The following is a 22,873-nucleotide window of genomic DNA, read 5'->3' on the forward strand; positions in this document are numbered from 1 at the left end:
CTCTGCCTCCCATCTCTCCAACAGAGAGAGTCACGACTACAGAGTACCACCCAGCTTTTGTCCTTTATGAAGAGTTTGGAGATCAAGCTTGTATTCTCCAGCTTCAACAGCAAGCACTTTGTCCACTGAACCATCTCTCCATACCCAACATAGTTTTGTGGGGATTTTGCATGTGTGTAGAGGTCAGAGGAGAACTTCAGTTGCTCTTCTCTAATGTTCTACTTCAGGTGACATAATCTCTCCCTCAACTCAGAGTTGCTGATATTTGGTCAACAAGCCTGTGATTCTTTGGACTCTATCCCTGTGGACTGGGATCTTGTATCACCCCACACACTATTTTATGTGGGTTCTGGTGAACCAAACTTGATGGTCTCTAGCCCCCTCATGCTTAAGTGGCAAGCACTGTTAACTGCTGAGCCTTCTTCCCAGCACCCCTCTGCAGTTCTACTCTAGACCCAAGATGAAATGAGTTAGAACTGGTTTTGATATAGGAGAGTGACCTTAGTTATTCAATAAAGCTTTTAAACCTTGTAGTATTATCTAACTTTGATTAAAGATGACACAGACCAATATAAACAATGAAGATATTTCACTTTTATAAAAAGAAGCATTAAGTTAAGACATCAAGACAAGAATATACAGTAATTTAAGTTCTGTGTTTATACCATGTAAGATAATTTGTGCATATGTCTCAGATGAGAAAGTTACAATAAATTAGAAGGGTACTTCTCAAACCTTACTTGGATATAACCAGGAACTGGAGATATTATTAAAATGCAGATTCTGATTAGAAAAATTCTACTTTTATGACTTTTCATTTTAAACATTGCAGTCTTTGTCTGGTTGGGGGAGCAGTGACTGGTATCAAGCCCAAGACCTTACCCAAGTTAGACAACTGATGTGTAACTAAGAGACACCCTACTTCTAAAACATAGATCCTTCAGAGGTTCTAAAAGGAGGTCTGGGGGCTGGAGAGATGGCTTAGCGGTTAAGCGCTTGCCTGTGAAGCCTAAGGACCCCGGTTCAAGGCTCGGTTCCCCAGGTCCCACGTTAGCCAGATGCACAAGGGGGCGCACGCGTCTGGAGTTCGTTTGCAGAGGCTGGAAGCCCTGGTGCGCCCATTCTCTCTCACTCCCTCTATCTGTCTTTCTCTCTGTGTCTGTCGCTCTCAAATAAATAAATAAATAAATAAATAAATAAATATAAAAAAAAAAAGAATTAAAAGGAGGTCTGGGTTTCTGGCAATGTAGCAAGCATACCAGTAGAGCCAACGTCAGTGATCCAAGAAATATTCCTGAATGCCACTATAGTGTACCAAGAGAAGAATCCATTAATGTGTTTTAATTGAAAGAGTTTTAAGGAATATATACATTTTCAGATACTATACTAATATGGGTGCTGAGATTTTATTCCATACTTCTTTGGTGTTTTTACTCCTCTTCTTGTATGCTGGTTATATAAAAAGATGGCTAATACAATTGAGGGAAATTTCCCAACAGATTAAGTGTAGCTCAATACCTGTGACCAGGTCTGTAGCCTTCTTTCACTGGTAACTATTGTTAAAGCTATGTAGGCCGGACATGGTGGTGCATGCCTTTAATCCCAGCACTGGGGAGGCAAAGGTAGGAGGACTGCTCTGAGTTTGAGGCCAGCCTGAGACTACACAGTGAATTCCAGGTCAGCCTGGGCTAGAGCAAGATCCTACCTTGAAAAACAACAACAACAACAAAAAAGCTATGTAGTACACTTAGGTCCTAGAATATCCTTATTTCTAACTAAAAACAAATACAGATACTTTCAAAGTTGTGCACATAGGGTAAGATGTGTTTTGCTGTAACCTGTACATTGCTGAGACAAACATCCAACCAGAAACAGTTTATGGAAGGAAAGGATTTATGTCAGGCTTTTACAATCCAAAGCACCATCTTGGTAGAAGAAGCTGGCTCATTTTAGCATCCACAGCAGAGAGACATCATCAACAACCAGCAAAAACCAACAGCCAGAGCTCAAACTTGGCTCTCCACACACACCTAGCAGGGCTGAACTAAAGACCTGCCCTGAGCGACATACCTCTTCCCACCAGGCTCCACCTGCTGGAGGCTCAAATTGCAAACTCAATAAAAAATCCCTGAGGTAGCCAGGCATGGTGGTACACACCTTTAATCCTAGCACTCTGGAGGCAGAGATAGGAGAATTGCTGTGAGTTTGAGGCTACCCTGACACTACATAGTGAATTCCAGTCAGCCTGGGCTACAGCAAGACCTTACCTCAAAAAACCACACACACAAAGAGATAAAAATCCCTGAGATGATAAGGGACATACATTTGCATTCAAACCACCACAATGTGTACATATTTCCAGGTAAGATGGCTTAGCAGTTAAGGCACTTGCCTCTAAACCCAAAGGACCAAGGTTCAGTTCCCCAATACCGATGTGGCACATGCATCTGGAGTTTGTTTGCAGTGGCTAGAATTCCTAGTGTGCCCATTTTCTCTCTCTTAAATAAATAAATAAATAAATAAATAAATAAATAAATAAATAAAGAGGTGCATATTTCCTAGGTAAGGTAGAGGGTACATGAATGTACTTTTTCCTGTCTTAAATCATTATCAACTTCACCAGTTTTTCAGAAGGCATTTTCAAAGCATAATTCAAAAGAAAAGGTAAACTTATATGAGACCTCATTCAAATTATAAATTTCTATTTATCTATTATTAATAAGATTATACATGGGGAGAGAGAACAAGAGGATAATGGGTCAGGAACAAAATAAATTGTATGTTCATGTATTAAAGTCACTAATTAAAGCCGGGCGTGGTGGCACACACCTTTAATCCCAGGACTCAGGAGGCAGAGGTAGGAAGATCGCCATGAATTCCAGGCCACCCTGAGACTACAGAGTTAATTCCAGGTCAGCTTGGACCAGAGTGAGACCCTACCTCGAAAAAACAAAACAAAACAAAAAAATTAAAGTCACTAATTAAAAGTTTTTAAAAATTAAAAAAAAAAATGGGCTGGAGAGATGGCTCGTGGTTAAGGGGTTTGCCTGCAAAGCCTAATGTCCTAGGTCCAATTCCCCAGTATCTACATAAAGTCAGATGCACAAAGTAGCACATGTATCTGGAGTTTGCTTGCAGGAGCTGGAGGCCTTGGCATGCCCACTACCTGTATGTCTGTCTGTCTCTCTGTTTCTCTGTCTCTGCTTGCAAAAATAAAAAAAATAAGTAAATAAATAACATTTTTTTAAATTAAGAAAAAGATTATGCAAAGGAAGAAAAAGTGAGAAAATGAGATTCCAGTGAATATTAGCCTTTGTTATGTGGAAAATATTAGATATTGTATATCTACACTTATCTATATGTATGTTTGTATTAGGGCCAGCCACGTTCTATGTCTTACATATACAGCTTAATATTTGTAATGAAGCACCACCCATGTTACACACAGGCACACAACTATTTCACACATCTTTGAAGCAAAAATATAGAATTTATGAGAAAATTTAAGAAATATCTTACAGAAGCACCTTAAAAATTCCCAGGTATACAAAAAACTCATTACAAAGATAATCATATCTTCTCAACATCAAAATTTCACCATGCCTGTTTTAATAGAGCCAACCAAAAATTCTACAACTTATCTAGATGAGTCTATATATGAAATTACCCAATAAATTCTTGAGTTCTCAGAACAATAGGGATAGCTATCACTTAACATACTTAATAAAACTATTATTGTAATGATGGATATCAAGGTATCATAACATAACTCAAATATAATCCGTATAGATATAAAAAATGATGGTAAACCTGGGCATGGTAGCTCATGCCTGAAGTCCCAGCACTTGAGATATAGAGACAAGAATATCAGAAGTTCAAGGTCATCCTCATGTATATAGGAAGGCTGAATAAGCTTTGAATATATGAGACCCTGTCTCAAATGTCAAAAATGGTTGTAGTCTTGGAGGGCATTGGGGAATAGATCAATCCTTCATCACTACTGACTTGTAAAGCAGGAACAGAAGCTAGCCAACTTTGATTGCTGGTCCAATAATGAGTCACATCTCTGGCTCTGGAAGAAGTGAGCTGTCCAGAAGGTCATTAATAAATAACTGTATAACCTTCATAAAGTTATTAGTTGGAAGATTTCTGATAAAGGACATGAGGCCTGGAGGGATGGTTTAGCAGTTAAGGCATTTGCCTACAAAGCCAAAGGACCCAGGTTCGATTCCCCAGGACCCATGTTAGACAGATGCCCAATGGAGCACACGCATCTGGAGTTTGTTTGCAGTGGCTGGAGGCTCTGGTGTGCCCATTTTCTCTCTCTTTCTCTGTCAAATAAATTAAAATAAATATTGGCATGGTGGTGAATGCCTTTAATCCCAGCACTCAGAAGGCAGAGGTAGGAAGATTTCCATGATTTCAAGGCCACCTGGAGACTACATAGTGAATTCAGGCCAGTCTGAGGTAGAGTGAGACCCTACCTCCAAAAAAAAAAAAAAAAAAAAGATATGACACTGTACCCTCTCATAAGGTCTTTCAATCAACTACACAGAAAAATGCTTTTAGAAAGAACTGACTCTTCTAGAGACTTTAGAAACAGTATATATGTCATGAACCTGTATGGAGGACACTCTATCCAAGCCACAATACTAAATTTCCTCATTATTCCAGGATAATCTACCCCCATGATTGTTATAAGACATAACTGAGTGTTTTATGTAGGTTCTCAAGAACAGTATTTGTATGTCAGGGGTACTGGGACAAACTGTAATTCTAGCATGTGAGAGGTGGAGGCAAGAGGATAAAGACTATTGCATTTGATGCCAATTTGGGCTTCTCAAAAACAAAAATAAATAAATAAATAAATAAATTAATTAATTAAAAAGAGCAGTTGCTACCCGGAAATGCTTCTTTTCACCCTGCCCTGACTGAACCAACTAAGAGCCTTTGAAACTGCTCGTAAGGACTCCTCCCCAATCACACCAGCCCTATAATATCAAAACAACCTGAAGGAGACAATAATGAAGTTAAGCAATTCCAAAACACTTCCAGGCAGCACTCTACAACCTCCTGACCTCTATATGCCAGAAAAGGGGACACCACTGGAGACTGCAGGAAGCCCAGGGATTGATTCATTCCTCTCCCACAAAATACCCAGACCTGTAGATCCAAAGAGCTGACCCACCTAGTCAGCTGAGACAAAGAGGGAAATGGCTTCATAATGCAATATGGATGAGACAGAAACTCACCCCAAACTGGGCTAATTTCCACTGGGGCAATATATACCCTAAATATGGGAATACAGGTTTGAACTCGAAGTGCTAATCATACCTCCCGTATCAAGACAGGCGGCTAAAAAGACACTCCAGGGAAGGAAAGAATTCAAACGGCAGAAATACTACTAATGTATTAGATCTGATGTACAGTGGTATACTTTGCCTTTTTCAAATCATTTCTATGTTAGGACTAACTTCCGATAATTTTCTTTTTACATTTTTAGTGCCTTTTTTTGGAGGCAGGGTCTTACTCTAGCCCAGGATGGCCTGGAACTCTCTACAGTACGGGCTGGCCATAAGCTCATAGCAATCCTCTGAGCTCATTCTGGGACTAAAGGCATAAACCACCAGGCCAGGTTCAGTGCCTTTTTAAGAAAAGAAATTGTTTGGGGAGACTGTTTAATCCTAGTTTTGAAATTTGAATATACTCTGGGATTAATATAGAGGCCATGCCTGGCACCTTGAGTGGCCACCCTAAATACGTAATTTCTGTCATAAATGGAGCTGATAAAACAAACAGGAAATCCAACTAATGAAATAATAGCAGGTGTGAAAATCCCAACACAGTAATATGAGAAATGGAGGTTGATGTAGGATAGTAGCAAGAAACAGAAATACCAAAAAGACACCCATCTGAAATATTAGAAATGAAAAACTCAGTTAAAAAAAAAACTACATAGAAAGTCTCACCACTAGAATGGACCAAGGAGAAAACACAATGTCTGAAGTTAAAGAGAAGAGGGGCATTCCAACAAGAAGAAAAATAAATTAATGAGAGAGTATAGGAGGGAATTTCAAGACATATGGGATATTATGAAGAGTCCAATTCTAAGAATTCTGGGTATAAAAGGAGACAAATTTCAATCCAAAGACATAGTTAAGTATTTTTCACTAAAATCATAGAAGAAAAGTTCCCACAATTAGAGACTGAGATACAAGAGGTATTTAGCACACCAAACAGACATGTCCAGAAAAGTTCTTTACCTTGTGTTGTAGTTAGTTTCCAGTTGCTGCACAAAGAACCTAACCAAAAGCAGCTTGTGGGAGGAAAGGGTTTATTTTGGCTTACAGACTTAGTGGGAAGCTCCATGATGGCAGAAGAAAGTGTGGCATGAGCAGAGGGTGAACGTCACCTCCTGGCTAACATCAGGTAGACAATAGCAACAGGATAGTAAGCCAAACACTGATAAGGGGAAGCTGGTTATAATACCTATAGGCCAGCCCCCAACAATACACTGCTTCCAGGAGGCTCCAATTTCCAAATTGCCACCAGCTGAGGATCTAGCTTTCAGAACCTAATTTTATGGGGGACACCTGAATCAAATCACCATACCTTATCATATGATATTTAAATTACTAAATAAAACACTAAAGGAGATATATTTAAAGCAGCAAGACAGAAGCACCTATATAAGTAGAATTCTCAGCAGAAACTTTAAAATCCAGAATGAAAGACAAAAACTGTCAACATAGACTGCTATATACAGCAAAGCTATGTCCTAATTAAAGAGGAAGAACTTTCAATGATAAAAACAGGATACAGGAAAACAGGATACAGGACCACTAACCCAGATCAACAGAAAATACTTGAACAAATCCTTTTGACTGAAGAGAAAGAAAAGCATACATATGAGATCACAGGAAAGACTATGGCATGCTTGAATAGTAGTAAATGCAAGAGAAGAAGAGAAAAACATCAAGTGCCACATAATTAAGAAGATGGAACTTTCAATAATAACCCTAAATACTGATGGTTTAAATTCCTCAGCAAAAAGATATAGATTATTACAGTGGGATCCAAAAACAAAAAATTTAAAAAAAAAAGGTGGGATACTTCTGCTGGTTGCCTCCAAGAAAACCACCTCTCTGTAAAAGACAGACACTACCTTAGGGTGAAATTATGTGACATAGGAATTTTGGGTTCCTTGTATGCCAATGCACAATAATTTGGGGTGTTTCTGTATCCTTGTCCTATTAAAGAATGAAATCCATGGACCAGAGGATAAGTTTCAGAAATATGTTATTATAGTTGAAAGCTTTAAGAGGACAAAGAGAAGAAGGTGTAAGCCAAGAACATAAGAGAAGGAAGCAAGGTAAAGTTCTTGCCTAGAAAGGCAAAAGGAAGTTTGAGAAGTCCCATGAGAGAAGGCAGTTGTGGTCTTGCCCAGAGAGGCAAGAAAGGGCTTGAGAAGCCCATCTCGAGACTCTGATCTGGGTTTCAAATGGGGAATGGCTATATGAAGAAAACCAGGTCAGCAGATTGCTATGGACAAAGACCAGATTTTACAGCTTCGCCAGTAATTTCAGGTGATGATCAGTGTTTCTGTCCTCTAGGAAGGATGCAAGCTTAATCTAGAAATCTTTCCTTGAGGGTATAACTTTCAGGTTTCTGCAACTTAGTGGCATTTCCTTTAAGCCAAGGAATACAAAACCATTACTTTTGGGGTTTTGTTACCCTGACTATCTAGCCAATTTCTGTCTCCTATCATTTCCCTTCTGAAGAGGCAGCTCTAACTGCCATTAGCAGATTAGGACTACAGATTGGTTTGACTTCTTCAAGCTGAACAGGGTGGTTGGGTGTGCCAGTTGGGGTACCTCACCCCTCCAGTGGGTGCATTCTATAGTGCAGAAAGAAACCTATAATTCCTAGATAAAGACATTGGTGGGGAAAAAATGAGAAAAATCACTGAGAAGCAAGCATCAGGTAAATTGGGGTTTAGAGAGGTTCTTAGGATTCCCATTCATGTAGCATTTCAGGCCTTAGAGGGGAATCCAGGGGACACAGGTAGATTGATTTGGATTGTCACAGGATCGTCTGAGTGTGGGCTAACTGTACACAAGAAGATATAAGGTTAAGATAACAGTTAAACACACAATGTCCTACAATTAGCAGAACTGTTACCAGAAATGATAGGCATGATTCTCTTTCACCATGAAGATATAGAAATTTATCAACTGATGTGGTCTATACTTGTTCTGAAGGAGATGAGACATTGCTAGAATTATAAAGAATATATATATATATACCCAACACTTACCTTTGATAATGGTACACATGTCATTGAGGCATTGTGGGCACATCTATCTAAATTTACACTCTGTGCTGTGATGTTTAAACACTTTAAGATATATTTTACTTTTAGCTATATTTTTCTGTTGGGTGCTTAAAACAAAGTAGGTAGCCAAAGTTTAATTTTATATTATCATTTTGAAGGTAAGGTGTGGCTCCTTAGGGGAGACTTTTAGGGACCAGAGAGGAGCTCTATGGCTATCTCAGAATTTGTGCCATCTGCAGGATGAGTCAGGGCTATGCTGACCATTTGGCTTCCTTCCCTTAAAAGCATTAAGGGTTTTCTCCTCTGTTCTGACTCTCCTTCTGCAGACTGGATATTGATTGGAATTCATTCTCTGGGTCTCCATGTCTTTCCAGATCAAGAAGATAGGTGACTGACAACAAGCTTTTAAAACCTGTAGCTAAAGAAGTGTCCCGTTATCTCCTGAGCCTTTTTGACCTGGAGAGGCTGGATCTAAAATACTGGATACCCTTTAACCCTAAGGTCCTTATTGGTTTTGACTATTAAGTCTGATTACTAAGCACCAAGGTGGAAAATGGGAAGATGTCCGGAGCTGCAGAGGAACTGCAAGCTACAGGTGGTCTTTAATCTTTTAACACAAAGGCCTTATCCTGCAGCCTAGGTGAGAAGGCAGCCCAGGTGAGGTGGTGCCAGTCATAAAGGCATTATTTAACATAAGACATAGGCAACAGACACAGGGCCATTACCACATGGCCCTGGCGAAGCTGACCCTAGGCATGTAGGATCGTTGAGAAATTTTTATCTTCTGCATATAAGCTTGTGTCTGCCTGAATAAACCTCAGCCTTGATCAGAACTTATCTTGGCTCCATTCCTTGTGTTCTTGTCTCAGATTCAATGCCACTCCCTCCTTCAGGGTTTGTTTTGACCTTTGTGCTGCAGGCCAGCACATTGTGGCACCCGAACAGGGACCTCAATATGAGGGACTTCAGTGAGGAATGCCAACATCAACTCGGGATCCACAGAAGAAAGTGAAAATTTAAAAGAGACCCGTAGTTGCCCACTCAGTCTTCTGGAATAAGGTAAGTTGGCACAGTTATGGGACAAGCAAAGAGTAAAAAGGAGCTAATTGCTGTAGTAAAAGATATTTTAAAAGCACAAGGAATTGGGATTGCATCAAGTTCTTTAAGCAAATTTTTTGATCTCGTTAATAAAATAAGCCCTTGGTTTATAGAGCAGGGAAATTTTGATTCAGATGCTTGGGATAAAGTAGGGAAAGAATTAAATGTCTTTTTACAAACTCATGGTTCTAATAAGGTTCTGGTAATTGCCTTTTCCTTACGGTTTTTGATAAGGGATGCCTTGGATTCAGGTACAAAAGATAGTTTAGTGAAACAAATGTTAGATCACACTCTAGATGTTATTGAAGGAATTAGAAATCAAAGCCCTGAAAAAGGGACACCTGTAACTCACAAAGAATTAAATAAAACATTGCAACCTTTACAAATTTCTAAGGAAAATAATGATGAGGAAGAGGAGGAATTAGAGCCAGAAGAAACAGCAAAATTAGAAGAAGAGGCCGCTAATTATCATGCAGATTGGGACCCACTGCGTCCCTCTGCCCCCATGCCCCCCCCCACAAGTATATGTAGCAGAATTAAAAAATGAGTTGGCAGCTTTAAAGGACAGAGTAAACCTGGAGAAAGAAAAAAGAAAGTTAAAAGATGAATTAGATAGTATTATTAAGAAACCTTCTGAAATTGTTCACACATCTTCATTGCATCCTACTCAGGCTGTTTTTAATTGCTCCCCCTTAGAAAGGGTAATACTGAAAACCATGGAAGAAGGTGATGAGGAAGCACGAGCTTTCCCATTGGCTTATCCAGTAACTGAATTTCAACAGGGTGATCAAATGATGAGGCAATATGCTTCCTTTAATTTTAAAGACATAAAAGAATTAAAAATAGCTTGTGCACAGTATGGACCTATATCGCCATATACTATGTCAATTGTAGAAGCGTTTGCAGGGAAATTTCTAACAGCAGATGATTGGAAATCTCTAGGCAAAGCTTGTTTATCAGGAGGAGAATATTTAATTTGGAAAGTATATATGAATTATGCAAAAAGACTGCAATGTTGAATCAACAGGCAGGAAATGGTAACTGGAATGTTGATATGTTTACTGGGGAAGGAAATTATGCTGGAAATGACAATCAAATTGTATATCCCCATGCTGTTTATCAGCAAATAGCCACAGCAGCTCGTAAAGCCTGGTTTAATCTCCCTTCAAAGGGAGAAACTGCAGGGGAAAATTTAACAAAGATTAGACAGGGTCCTGATGAGAATTATGCTGATTTTGCAGATAGATAGATAAAAAATGGCAGGGAGAGTATTTGGAGATGCTGGCGCTGGTATGGACTTTGTAAAACAGCTTGCTTATGAAAATGCAAATAGTGCTTGCAAAGCAGCTATACGGCCTTATAAGAATGTTGGTCTACAAGGATATATTAGACTATGTGCTGATATTTGCCCTAGCTATATGCAGGGGATAGCCATGGCTGCAGCGTTACAAGGAATTCCTTTTCAAATGGCCACCACTGCAGCAAGATCTGGCAAGTGCTTTTCTTGTGGAAAAACAGGACACATGAAAAAAGATTGTCCAAATAAAAGAAATAATGGAAATTCCAATAATCCAGCTCCTGGTCTTTGCCCAAAGTGCAAAAAAGGAAAACACTGGGCAAATGAATGTAGATCTAAAACAGATAGAGATGGCAACCCTATTATCCAGCAGCAGGGAAACGGGAGGAGGGGCCAGCCCCAGGCCCCGCAAAGACAAGTTTATGAGGCAATTCAGTTTGTTCCTCAAACAGCCAGTTACAGCCAGTCTCCCAACTTCTCCGAGCCACCCCAGGGAGTGCCGGACTTGACCTTAGTTCCTCCACCTACACATTACTGACTCCAGAAGTCAGATTTCAAGCACTGCTTACTGGCGTATGTGGCCCACTATGAAAGGACAGTGTAGGCTTGATCTTGGGAAGAAGTAGCAATACTTTGCAGGGATTACAAGTAGCACCTGGAGTTATTGATGCAGATTTCACAGAACTTAAAATTATGGTGTCTTCTCCAAAAACAATTTTTACAATATTGCCCAGTCAGAGAATAGCTCCTTCCAATGATAAGGGGAAGGGTCACTAATGTTCAGGGGCAAGGGACTCGAAGATTTGGTTCATCAGATGCTTACCGGGTTCAACCTATCAGTAAGGAACGTCCAAAATTAACTTTAAAATTAAATGGGAAGCATTTTGAAGGGTTAATAGAAACCGGAGCTGATGTTACTATTTTGTCTGCTAATCATTGGCCTGTTTCTTGGCCTAAGCATCCTACAGAGACTCAATTGAGAGGTACTGGACAATCCTCTTGTCCTGAGCAGAGTGCTGCAGAATTACTTTGGGAAGATGAGGAAGGAAATACTGGGTATTGTAAACCTTACATTATAGACAGTTTGCCTTTAAACCTGTGGGGAAGAGATGTTTTGAGTCAAATGAAATTGTTAATGTGTAGTCCTAATGAAGTTGTTACTGCTCAAATGCTTAGACAGGGTTACTTGCCTGGTAAGGGATTAGGAAAATGGGGACAAGGTGACTCATAACCTATGCAGGTAGCTTCTAATGCAAATCATCAAGGGCTGGGGTATTTCCCCTAGTGGCCACTGGTCAGGCCGTGCTGCCCCATGCAAAGCCTATTTGTTGGAAATCTGATGATCCTGTATGGGTGGATCAGTGGAACTGATAGCTGCACAAATGCTAGTTCAAGAGCAATTAGAGGCAGGGCATATAGAGGAATCATTTTTACCCTGGAATACTCCAATTTTTGTCATTAAAAAGAAATCAGGAAAATAGCAGTTACTACAAGATCTGAGAGCTGTGAATGTTACAATGCATTTAATGGGAGCATTGCAACCTGGTCTGCCTAGTCCTGTAGCTATTCCGGCTGACTTTTCTAAAGTGATTATTAACTTGAAAGATTGTTTTTTTACAATACCTTTACATCCACAAGATTGTTACCGTTTTGCTTTTAGTGTTCCTTCTAGAAATTCTAAGGAGCCTATGAAAAGTTATCAATGGAAACTTCTCCCTCAGGGTATGGCTAATAGTCCAACTTTATGTCAGAAATTTGTGGCTGAAACTTTAGCTTCTACAAGAAGCATATTTCCTCAAATATATATTATTCATTATATGGATGATATTTTATTAGATGGAAAGGAAAAGACAGATGTTTTGACTTGTTTTTCCTATATGGAACAACAGCTCACTATGTGGGGATTAAAAATTGCACCTGAAAAGGTACAACAAGATTCCCCTTTTTCTTACCTTGGGTTTTATTTATATCCAAAACAAATTAAACCACAGAAAGTTACTCTTAAAACACAGAACCTTACCACCTTAAATGATTTTCAGAAATTGTTAGGAGATATTAATTGGATTAGGCCTTATTTAAAACTTACTACTCATGAATTAAAACCTTTATTTAATATACTACAGGGGGACTCTAATACTTCTTCTTTTCGTTCTCTTACACCTGAAGCTTCTAAAGCATTAATTACAGTACAAAAGGCTATAGAAGAACAATGTATCACTTATATTGACTATAGTAAAGAGTTGTGGTTACTTGTATTTCCTACCCCATATACTCCAACAGGATTGTTATGGCAAGAAGCTCCTATACAATAGGTACATCTTGCATCTTCTCCTCTAAGAACTGTCACTCCTTATTATGATGATGTTGCTATAGTAGTGATGGAAGGAAGAGCTGAGTGTATTAAATATTTTGGTATAGAACCACAGGATATCTGTCAGCCTTATAATTCAAAACAGGTTTCTTGGCTTTTTGCCTTTTCAGATACTTGGGCACTATCCATGGCAGGTTTTGCAGGAAGCATTGATAATCATTTCCCTAAACATAAATTAATTCAGTTCTTCATGCAACATCAAGTCATTTTTCCTTGCAATACACAATTTTCTCCTATTAAGGATGCTATGTTGGCCTTTACAGATGGATCTTCTGGCCTAGCTGCTTATTCTTTAAATGGACAAACATATACTTTTAATACTCCTTATAAATCTGCACAATTTGTAGAACTGGCAGCCTTTAAAGCTTTATTGCAACATACTGCTACTATGTCTGTTAATAGTTACACTGATAGCCAATATATTGCCCACTCAGTTCCTTATTTAGAAATATTACAAATTTACAATTTGTTTGCACAGGTTCAACTTTTGATTCTCCAGTGCTCAGCACCTTTCTATGTAGGACACCTTCGTGCTCATTCTGGACACCCCGGACCCTTAGCTCTGGGAAATGCTATTACAGATGAGGCTACTAGAATTTTTTCTGTGGAAGAAGTTATTACTGCTCATAAGCTTCATCATCTTAATGCTAATACTCTACATCTTAAATATAAAATTACATGTGAAAAAGCACAAGAGATAGTTAAAAGTTGTCAACAATGTCTTACATTTTTACCTGTGCCACAACATGGTGTCAATCCTCGAGGTTTGACTACTGGCCATTTATGGCAAATGGATATAACTCACGTTTCTGAGTTTGAAAAATGAAATTCGTACATGTTTCTATTGACATTTATTCTGGTTGCATTTGTGCTTCTGCTTAAACAGGAGAAGCTGCTAAACATGTTATTGCTCATTGTCTTCATTCTTTTAATATTTTAGGAGTACTTAAACAACTGAAAACAGATAATGGACCAGGATATACAAGTGCAGGATTTAAGCACTTTTGTTCTTTTAATATTGAGCATGTTACTGGAATTCCTTATAACCCCCAAGGGCAAGGTATCATTGAATGAGCAAATGGAACATTAAAAATTTGGTTACAAAAAACTAAAAAGGGGGAAATGGCACAGGGATCAGTAACAAAATGGTTAAATCATACTTTATTTATTTTAAATTTTTTACTTTTGGATGCAAAAGGGTTTTCTGCTGCTGACCGTTTTTGGCATGCACAAACCAAGACTAATTATGCTAAAGTAATGTGGAAAGATCCATTGATTAACAAATGGAGTGGACCTGACCGTGTATTAATATGGGGACGAGGATCTGTTTGTATTTTTTCACGGAAAGAAAATGGAGCCAGATGGTTGCCAAAACGTTTGGTCTGGTATGCAGGCCACGAGATCAAACAAGGGGACACTGCTGATCCTGATAATATGGAGTCATCTACATCTTGCTTACAGTGACCTCTACTGGACCTATGTTCCTGACCCTCCTATATTACATCTGGTGACCTGGGAGAAAAAAAAAACAAACATAGTTCTAGTCAATAACACTCGGTTGCTAAGCATGTCATCTAGTAAAAATATAAAATTACATCAAGTAATTATGAGTTCATATTCAGGGCGTGGTCTAGATATTCCACTATGCTTTTCTAAGACCAGCATAGTGGGAAGTTTTGAACTAAAGGAGAGAAAAATTACTGTAAAGCATGTACAAGAGCATGTACAAGGTATAAAGACGATTAAGCAGGTTGTATAGGGAATGAAACTGTATGGGTTAATGATTGGCCTACTGGACTGTCCTCAGGATTATGGTGGTCAGACAATGGACATCAGCAAACTTACATGTGGAAAATTGCTGCTGCTATGGGAGGTGTCAAGGTTACATCTGCCAGAAATAATTCAAATAGTCTTCCAAAAGGAACTGTTATGGCCTGTGTTACACCACCTTATGCCCTGATGTTAGGAAATATAAATATTACTTGGCATCACAGGTCTGAAGGAATGTTTAATGTTACCTGTGATAATTGTAGTCTGTCCAATTGTGTTTCTCATGATTCTGAAACTGTAATGATTGTCAACAACCTGCATTTGTTATGATTTCTGTTAATCTTTCAAAGCCTTGGTATTCTGACAAGGGTATTCAAATTTTAGAGGAGGTTAAAAATAGTTTAAGTAGGCAAAAGAGAGTTGTAGGTTTAATTATTGCTGGAATTGCTGCATTTATTACATTATTAGCTTTGATTACTACTGTTGCTGTTGCTCTTACACAAGAAGTTCATATTGCTCACTTTGTTAATAATCTAGCTAAAAACATTTCTGTTGCATTGGGAACTCAGATAGCCATAGATAAGAAGTTAGAAGAAAAGATAGATGCCTTGTTTGATATAGTGACCTATTTAGGAGAGCAAATTCAAGGGATGAAGATCAGAGCTTGATTGGAATGCCATGCAGATTATCAATGGATCTGCATCACTTCTAAAACTTACAATGCTAGCTATGAAGATTGGCTAAAGGTCAAAATGCACCTGGAAGGAATTTGGCACCATGATAACATTTTGTTAGATTTGGTTAGTTTACATTCAGAAATTTTAGCTACATAGAACAGTCATCTTGATTTTGATGCCACTAAGGCTGCTAATGATTTACTTGCTGCAATTTAGTCTGTGTTGCCTAGTTGGGATTCTCTAAGTTCCTGGATAGGCAGCTTTGCAGCTGTGGGAGCTTGCCTTCTGCTTCTCTTATGCCTATTGCCTATTTTCTTCAAGTGTCTAATGAAGTCTATTGCGAATGTTTGCACAGAGGTCCAAGGTATGCACTATAGGACACGCCCTTGGCTCCCTCAGACCTTATACTAATTCTCCCTGAATTTATTTGGCTGGTAGCCAGAGATGGGTAAGATCGGGGGAGGAGGCATCCAACCTAAGACAGAGCACGTATTGAAAGATAATATGTTTGTCCAATGACAGACTCCCCTCCTTTAGGAGCTGCATAGGATTCAGACCTATGCACACTGGCTCACAATAAAGCGAGTACAATATGGGCACCAACATGGGTGCGAGGCAAAGCACCGCAAGGGAAGGTCCCTTTCTGACCTCTTCTGAATTCCCTGAGAGAAAACCTGACTTGCATGGAGGTTAGCACCACACTTATGATCATAAAGGCCCTGCCTCCCCTCCCCAAAAGGTACCAAGGGCCAAGATTGTGGGACGAAAAAATGACAGCCCATGGGAGAGGTCAGGTCACTACTCCCCCATTGGTAAAAGCCTACCGCTAAATAGCAGGTCTCCCCCTCTTTTGTATAGAAGGGAGGAGGTGTTGGGTGCCACAGCTGCTCTTTGACCTTGGGAAGCTAAGGATGTCCTTCTGCCCCTGACAACCTAAAGACAGGCACAGCCATCTCTTTTATTAAATAAAGAAGGGGGAGATGTCAGGAGCTGCAGAGGAACTGCAAGCTATAGGTGGTCTTTAATCTCTTAACACAAAGGCCTTATCCTGCAGCCTAGGTGAGAAGGCAGCCCAGGTGAGGTGGCACCAGTCACAAAGGCATTATTTAACATAAGACATAGGCACTGGACACAGGGGTGTTACCACATGGCGCTGGCAAAGTTGACCCAAGGCATGTAGGCATCGTCAAGAAATTTTTATCTTCTGCATATAAGCCTATGTCTGCCTGAATAAACCCGAGGCTTGATCAGAACTTGTCTTGGCTCCATTCCTTGTGTTCTTGTCTCAGATTCATTGCCACTCCCTCCTTCGGGGATTGTTTCGACCTTTGTGCTGCAGGCCGGCACAGGAATACAGAGTATATCTGAACCTTTTGTAAAACAGGTCTACTTAAGGCATGGTATGTTGGGGGCAGCCCAACTACTCTAACCAAAAAGGGAAAGTAGCATTAACATGTGCGTATGAATGTTAAAAGAACCACTTACTAGGCAGTTTGGTGAGCATAATATATGCAATTAGCGAAACACCTGCATGCATTAAACCCCTAGGGCCCATGACTCCTCCACCATAGGTTTTCAGTGCCAGGAATGTATTTGCTCCCATGGAGCAAGCCTGTACTCCACATAGAGAGAAGCTGAGTTCCCCCATAAGAGACATGCCACTATGGCTCCCACTAGTTAGTTTGGCCTAGCTGGCCAAACTTAAGGCTTGCAATGTCCACTGTTGTTTATCTCCACTGATGACTTCTCTCTCCCAAAGAGCTGCATGCAGTGAAGCTTTTTTTTCTTTTTTCTTTTGCAACTTTCTATCACCTGGCCTACCATGAAGAAGTTTTCAGCTTAGCTCCAACAAGATTACTTAATGCCCTTGCAGCCCACGCTTCCTTTACTCAATCTCTTACCCTGACCTCACTTAGGCCTTTCAACCCCCAGTAACCAGTTGACTTACTTACAAATATACAATACCATCCCCTTAAATACTCCCCTCTCCTCTCTTCCTAATAGTCCCTTTCTAGCTTACTGGCTCCTGCTACCAAGTTTTATTCAATAAACATTTGTAGCTAGAATTCACATTTGAAAGATAACATGCAGAGCTTAGCTCTCTGGGACTGATTTACCTCACTGAGTATACTCCTTTCCAGATCCATCCATTTCTTTGCAACTTTCATTTTTCCTTAACACTGAATAGAACCCCACCGTCTAAATATACCACATCTTCATTATTCACTCATCAGTTGAGGAACATCTAGGCTTGTTCCATTTCCCAGCTTTTGTGAATAGAGCAGCAATAAACATGCATGTGTGACTGTCTCTAAGATAGTAAGACTAGTCCTTAGGATATATGCCAAGGAGAGGTATAGCTGGGTGTAGCAGCCGGCTTCAGGTTTGCTGAGATGAACTTCTAGACCAGGCACAGTTATGGAGGAAGGGACTTATTGAAGCTTACAGATCCAGGGGAAGTTCCATAATGACAGAAAAAGCTAGCCTGCTTTCTTAGGACCAAACACACACAGAGAAGCACAAGCCTAAAAAGCTGAAAGCCAAAAGCCAAAGGAAAAAAGCTAGGCACACTGCATACCTTTAGACTGAGATCTCAAAACCATCACCACACCTTAGGGTTGGACCCTATCCACCCAGTGACACATACTGCCTCTAGCCAAGTGGCTGTAGATCCATACTACAAGTTAATAAAACACTGAACATATGAGGGACATCTATTCAAACTACCACACTGGGTCATATGGTAAATTGATTTTCAGCTGTCTCAGGACCTTCCACACTGACTTCCACAATGGATGTACCAGATTACATTCCCACCAACAGTGTAGAAGGGTTCCTCTTTTTCTGCATCCTCACCACCATTTATTGTAATTTATTTTCTTGATGACAGCCATTCTGACAGGAGTGAGATGGAATCTCATAGTAGTTATAATTTGCATTTCCCTGATGGCTAAGGATGCAGAACATTCCTTTAGATCGTTACATGCCATCTGTACTTCTTCTTTTGAGAACTCTCCATTTAGTACCATAGCCCATTTTTTTTCTAATCCAAAACTGAAATTTATTTAATAATTTTTATGAAACTCAAGTCAGCAACTCACACAGCAATTTTTAAAAATCAAGCATTCCAACACAATACAATCCAAAGACACAATACTTTGGTATTTACATGCTGAGGAGTGATCAGAGAAAGGTATTACATTATTATGCTTCTATAAGTGCAGGGAAGTTTGTAACCATTATAAAGACAGTGCAGTTCATAACATACAATTGCCTCATACCTGGGCCAGGATGTTGCAGGCAGCATTCACTGGTGTTATGTGGTGTGATGGGCATGCCAAATGTAGGTTGAGATATGACTTAGCACTAAAATGCTTGCTGCACATGCATGGGACCCTGAATTTGGATCCTCACCACCCATATAAAACCTTGGGTATGGTTGTGCACCTGTAATTCCAGCACTGGAGTTGTGCAGACGCGCCATCCCTAGGGCTTTCTGCATAGCCCATTTTTTAAATTGAGTTGTTTGATTTCTTATTATTTAGGTTTTTTTCTTTCTTTTTTTAGTTCTCTGTACATCCTGGATGTTAACCCTCTGTCAGATGTATAGCTGGCAAAGTTTTTTTTTTCCCATTCTGTAGATTGCCTCTTTGCTCTATTCACAGTATCCTTTGTTGTACAAAACCTTTTAAATTCATGAGGTCCCAGTGGTTGATTTTATTTGCAGAGCAACTGGGGTTATACTCAGAAAGTCATTGCCTATACCAATATGTTGAAGGGTTTCCTCTGCTTTTTCCTCTAGCAGTGTCAGTGTTTTAGGTCTGATGTTAAGGTCTGATCCATTTGGACTTGATTCTTATGCATGGAGAAAGATAAGTATCTATTACCATCCTTCTAAATATACATATCCAATTTTCCCAGCACCTTTGTTGAAGATGCTGTCTTTTCTCCAATGAGTATTTTTGACATTTTTATAAAAAAAAATCACATGGCTGTAGCTGCCTGGGTTTATATCTAGAACATCTATTCTGTTCCATTGATCTAAGTTTCCTTTTTTTTTTCTTTTTTGTGCCAATACCATGATGTTTTTGTTACTGTGGATCTATAATATAGGTTAAAATCAGGGATGGTGATACCATCAGCCTTATTTTTTATATAGTTTATTGTAGGGATAGCCATCAGTTATGAGGGAGAGGCAATGTCTCTGTGCATAATATCTGAACTTGTGGCTCTCACAATCATTCCACCCCTTCTTCTGCAAAACTTCCTGAGCCATATTGAATGTGTTTTAAGTCTACTTCAGTGAAGGGCTCTTAGGAGCCTCTGGATCTCTGGTTTGGTAAGTGTTAAGTGTCCTCAGTGTCTATCTCCTTCACCCTTGAGCTGATATCAGGTTCACCATGAAAGCACCACACTTGCTTATTTCCCCAGTTCCTCTGTGGTTTCAGCTGGAACTGTGGTGAAGTGTGATGGGTTGTTTCTCTCCTCAGGTCCTGTTTCTGTCTGAAAAAGAGAAGCAGATTCTCCAACAGAGTGAAGTCAGCACCGGTTAAATGGGATAACCATTATAAGTTTAGAAAGAATTTAATGGGTTTGGACCCTTGTGTAGCCCAATATTATTGGGAGCTTGATATTGGAAAGCAAAATCATCAAGTGGGTATCATTCTGACTTGCTTCCCAGTTCCAGATATGGGTTCCTTTCCAACGAGTGGATCTGTTAGTCAATCTGAGAGCAGCTGGATACCCACCATAGCTATGTGTCACTAATGCACTTGTGTGAGCAACACATCAGGTTGTTTGCTTCTGAGTAGCTTAGACCTCGAGTTGCTCAGGCAGATGTTGGCCACTTTCCTGCAGTAGCTCATGTAGCATCTTCCAGCACTAGACGGACTGTCTGGGGACTGACTCTCTTCTAGATTCCAGCCAGGTCTCTCATGTTCCCTACCAACAGCATATGGTGTCTTCAACAGTAGGATCTTACCGTTAACCTCTGGTGGGTAATCAAGTGCTCTGACAGAAGTCTGTTTTGTTTTGGGAAACCTTGTAGTTCTCTGATCAACAGTTTATTGTGGGTGCTAAACTGCATCCTGGTACTGGGATTCACAGGCCAACACCAAGGGAAAACAAAAACCAAAACCAAACACACACACACACAAATGAAGAAATTTTTTTTTTTTTTAAATTTTTAAATTATTTATTTATTTGAGAGCGACAGACACAGAGAGAAAGACAGATAGAGGGAGAGAGAGAGAATGGGCGCGCCAGGGCTTCCAGCCTCTGCAAACGAACTCCAGACGCGTGCGCCCCCTTGTGCATCTGGCTAACGTGGGACCTGGGGAACCGAGCCTCGAACCGGGGTCCTTAGGCTTCACAGGCAAGCGCTTAACCGCTAAGCCATCTCTCCAGCCCCCAAATGAAGAAATTTAAGGTTAGGCTTCCTCTCACCATCTCCAAGGCCCTTTGATTCAGGTGCTCTCACTATGGTCCTGATGGTTAAACTTTTTAGTCTATCTTCCAGGATATAGGATTATATGGTACCAGTTCCATTTAAGTTGTTTTGTGTTCCCCTTGGCCCTTTTCCTCCCCTCAAGCCCTACCTTCCCTATTATCCAGGCCTTGAGATGTCTATTAGGTATGTCAGCAGCTTGAGCTGATCCAGATTAGGTACCAAAAGTTAGTGAAACCATGATTGTCTTCCTGTGATTGTATGTTTGCTGAGTTTGATCTGTTCTAAATTCAACATTTTTCTACAAATTTCACTGTGTCATTTTATCTTACTGCTGAATAGAATGCCATTGTGTAGATATACCATATCTTGGTTATGTAATTGTCCAATGATGGGCACCTAGGTTGATTCCAGTTCTTAGGTATTATAAATTATGCAGCTAAAAACATGATGGAGCCAGTATCTCTGAACAGTGGTGTGGAACTTTTAGGGAAAATGCCCAGTAAGAGAATCACTGGGACTATTGCTAACTCTACATTCAACCTATTTAGGAGTCTCCATATTGATGTCCATAGTGGTTATACCAGCTTACAATCCCACCAACAGTGAATGAGGGCTTCTGTAATCTCTACATCCTCGCCAATATTTCTTTTCACTTGATATTTTAATGTTTGCTATACTTACTGGGGTAAGGTTGAATCTCATAATTGTTTTAATTCTCATTTCCTTGATGGTTAGGAATGTTGAAGATTTTCTTAAGTGTATGTTTGCTATTTGTATTTCTTCCTCTCAGAACTCCCTATTCAGTTCTCTGCCCAATTTTGTGAGTGGGTTGTTTGATATTTTATTGTTGAGGTTTTGTGTTCTTTGTAGATTCTCTCTGTCAGTTGTCTAACTGGCAAAAATTTTCTCCCATGCAATGGGTTTGGCTCTGCTTATGGTATTTTTCTCTGTGCCAAAACCTTCAGCTTCAGGAGATTCCATTCATTGACTGATTTAAGTTCCTGAGCTACTGGGGTTTTGTTCAGGATATACTTCCCCACTCCTACATCATGAGTTCTCCTAATTTTTCTTCTAGTAGTAGAAGAGCTTCAGGTCTTATATTGAGATCTTTGATCCATCTGGACTTGATTTTTGTGCATGGCAAGATGTGTGAGTCTCATTTCATTTTTCTGCACATGGTCATGCAGTTTGTCCAGCACCATTTGTTCAAAATGCTGTCTTTCCTCCAGTCTATGTCATCGGAGCCTTTGTTGAAGATCAAGTAGCTGTAGTTACCTGACCTAAAGTCCAGATCTTCAATTTTGTTCCGTTGGTCAACATTCCTTTTATTTTATGCTAATAGCATGCTATTTTTGTTACTATGGCTTTGTAATAGAGCTTTAAATCAGGTATGGTGATTCCTCCAGAGGTGTTTCCTTTGTTGAGGATATGCTGGATAACAAAGGCCTGCTGCCATTCCACATGAATTTTGAGATTTTTTTTTTCTATCTCTGTGAAGAATAATGTTGGGATTTTTATTGCTATTGCATTAAATCCATATATTGCTTTTGGTAGGACTGCCATTTTCACAAGGTTAATTCTGCCTATCCAGAAACATGGGAGGTCTTTCCATCTTCTCAATTTCTTTCTTGAGCAGTTTTATGTTTTCATTATATATGTCTTTCACATCTTTGGTTAGTGTTATTGCAAGGTATTTTGTTTTCTTGGTGCTACTGAAAATGGGACAGTATTGCTCACTTTTTTTCTCTGTATCTTTGTACTTTGTATATATAAAGGCCACTGCTTTTTGTGTGCTGACTTTGTATCCTACTACTTTGCTGAAGAAATTAATTACCTGTAGGAGTTTTGAGATAGAGTCTTTTGGGTCACTTATGTA

General features: G+C 39.6%; 1 protein-coding gene across 1 annotated transcript in view; it reads right to left on the reverse strand.

Moving 5' to 3' along the window:
* The window catches only part of LOC101607283 (zinc finger protein 345-like), a 55,552-nt gene that overhangs the window by 11,426 nt on the left and 21,253 nt on the right, over positions 1–22,873 (reverse strand). The gene's annotated exons all lie outside the window — the stretch shown is intronic.

This window comes from Jaculus jaculus, chromosome 12 (assembly GCF_020740685.1).
Source record: "Jaculus jaculus isolate mJacJac1 chromosome 12, mJacJac1.mat.Y.cur, whole genome shotgun sequence".
Classification (NCBI taxonomy): Eukaryota; Metazoa; Chordata; class Mammalia; order Rodentia; family Dipodidae; genus Jaculus; species Jaculus jaculus.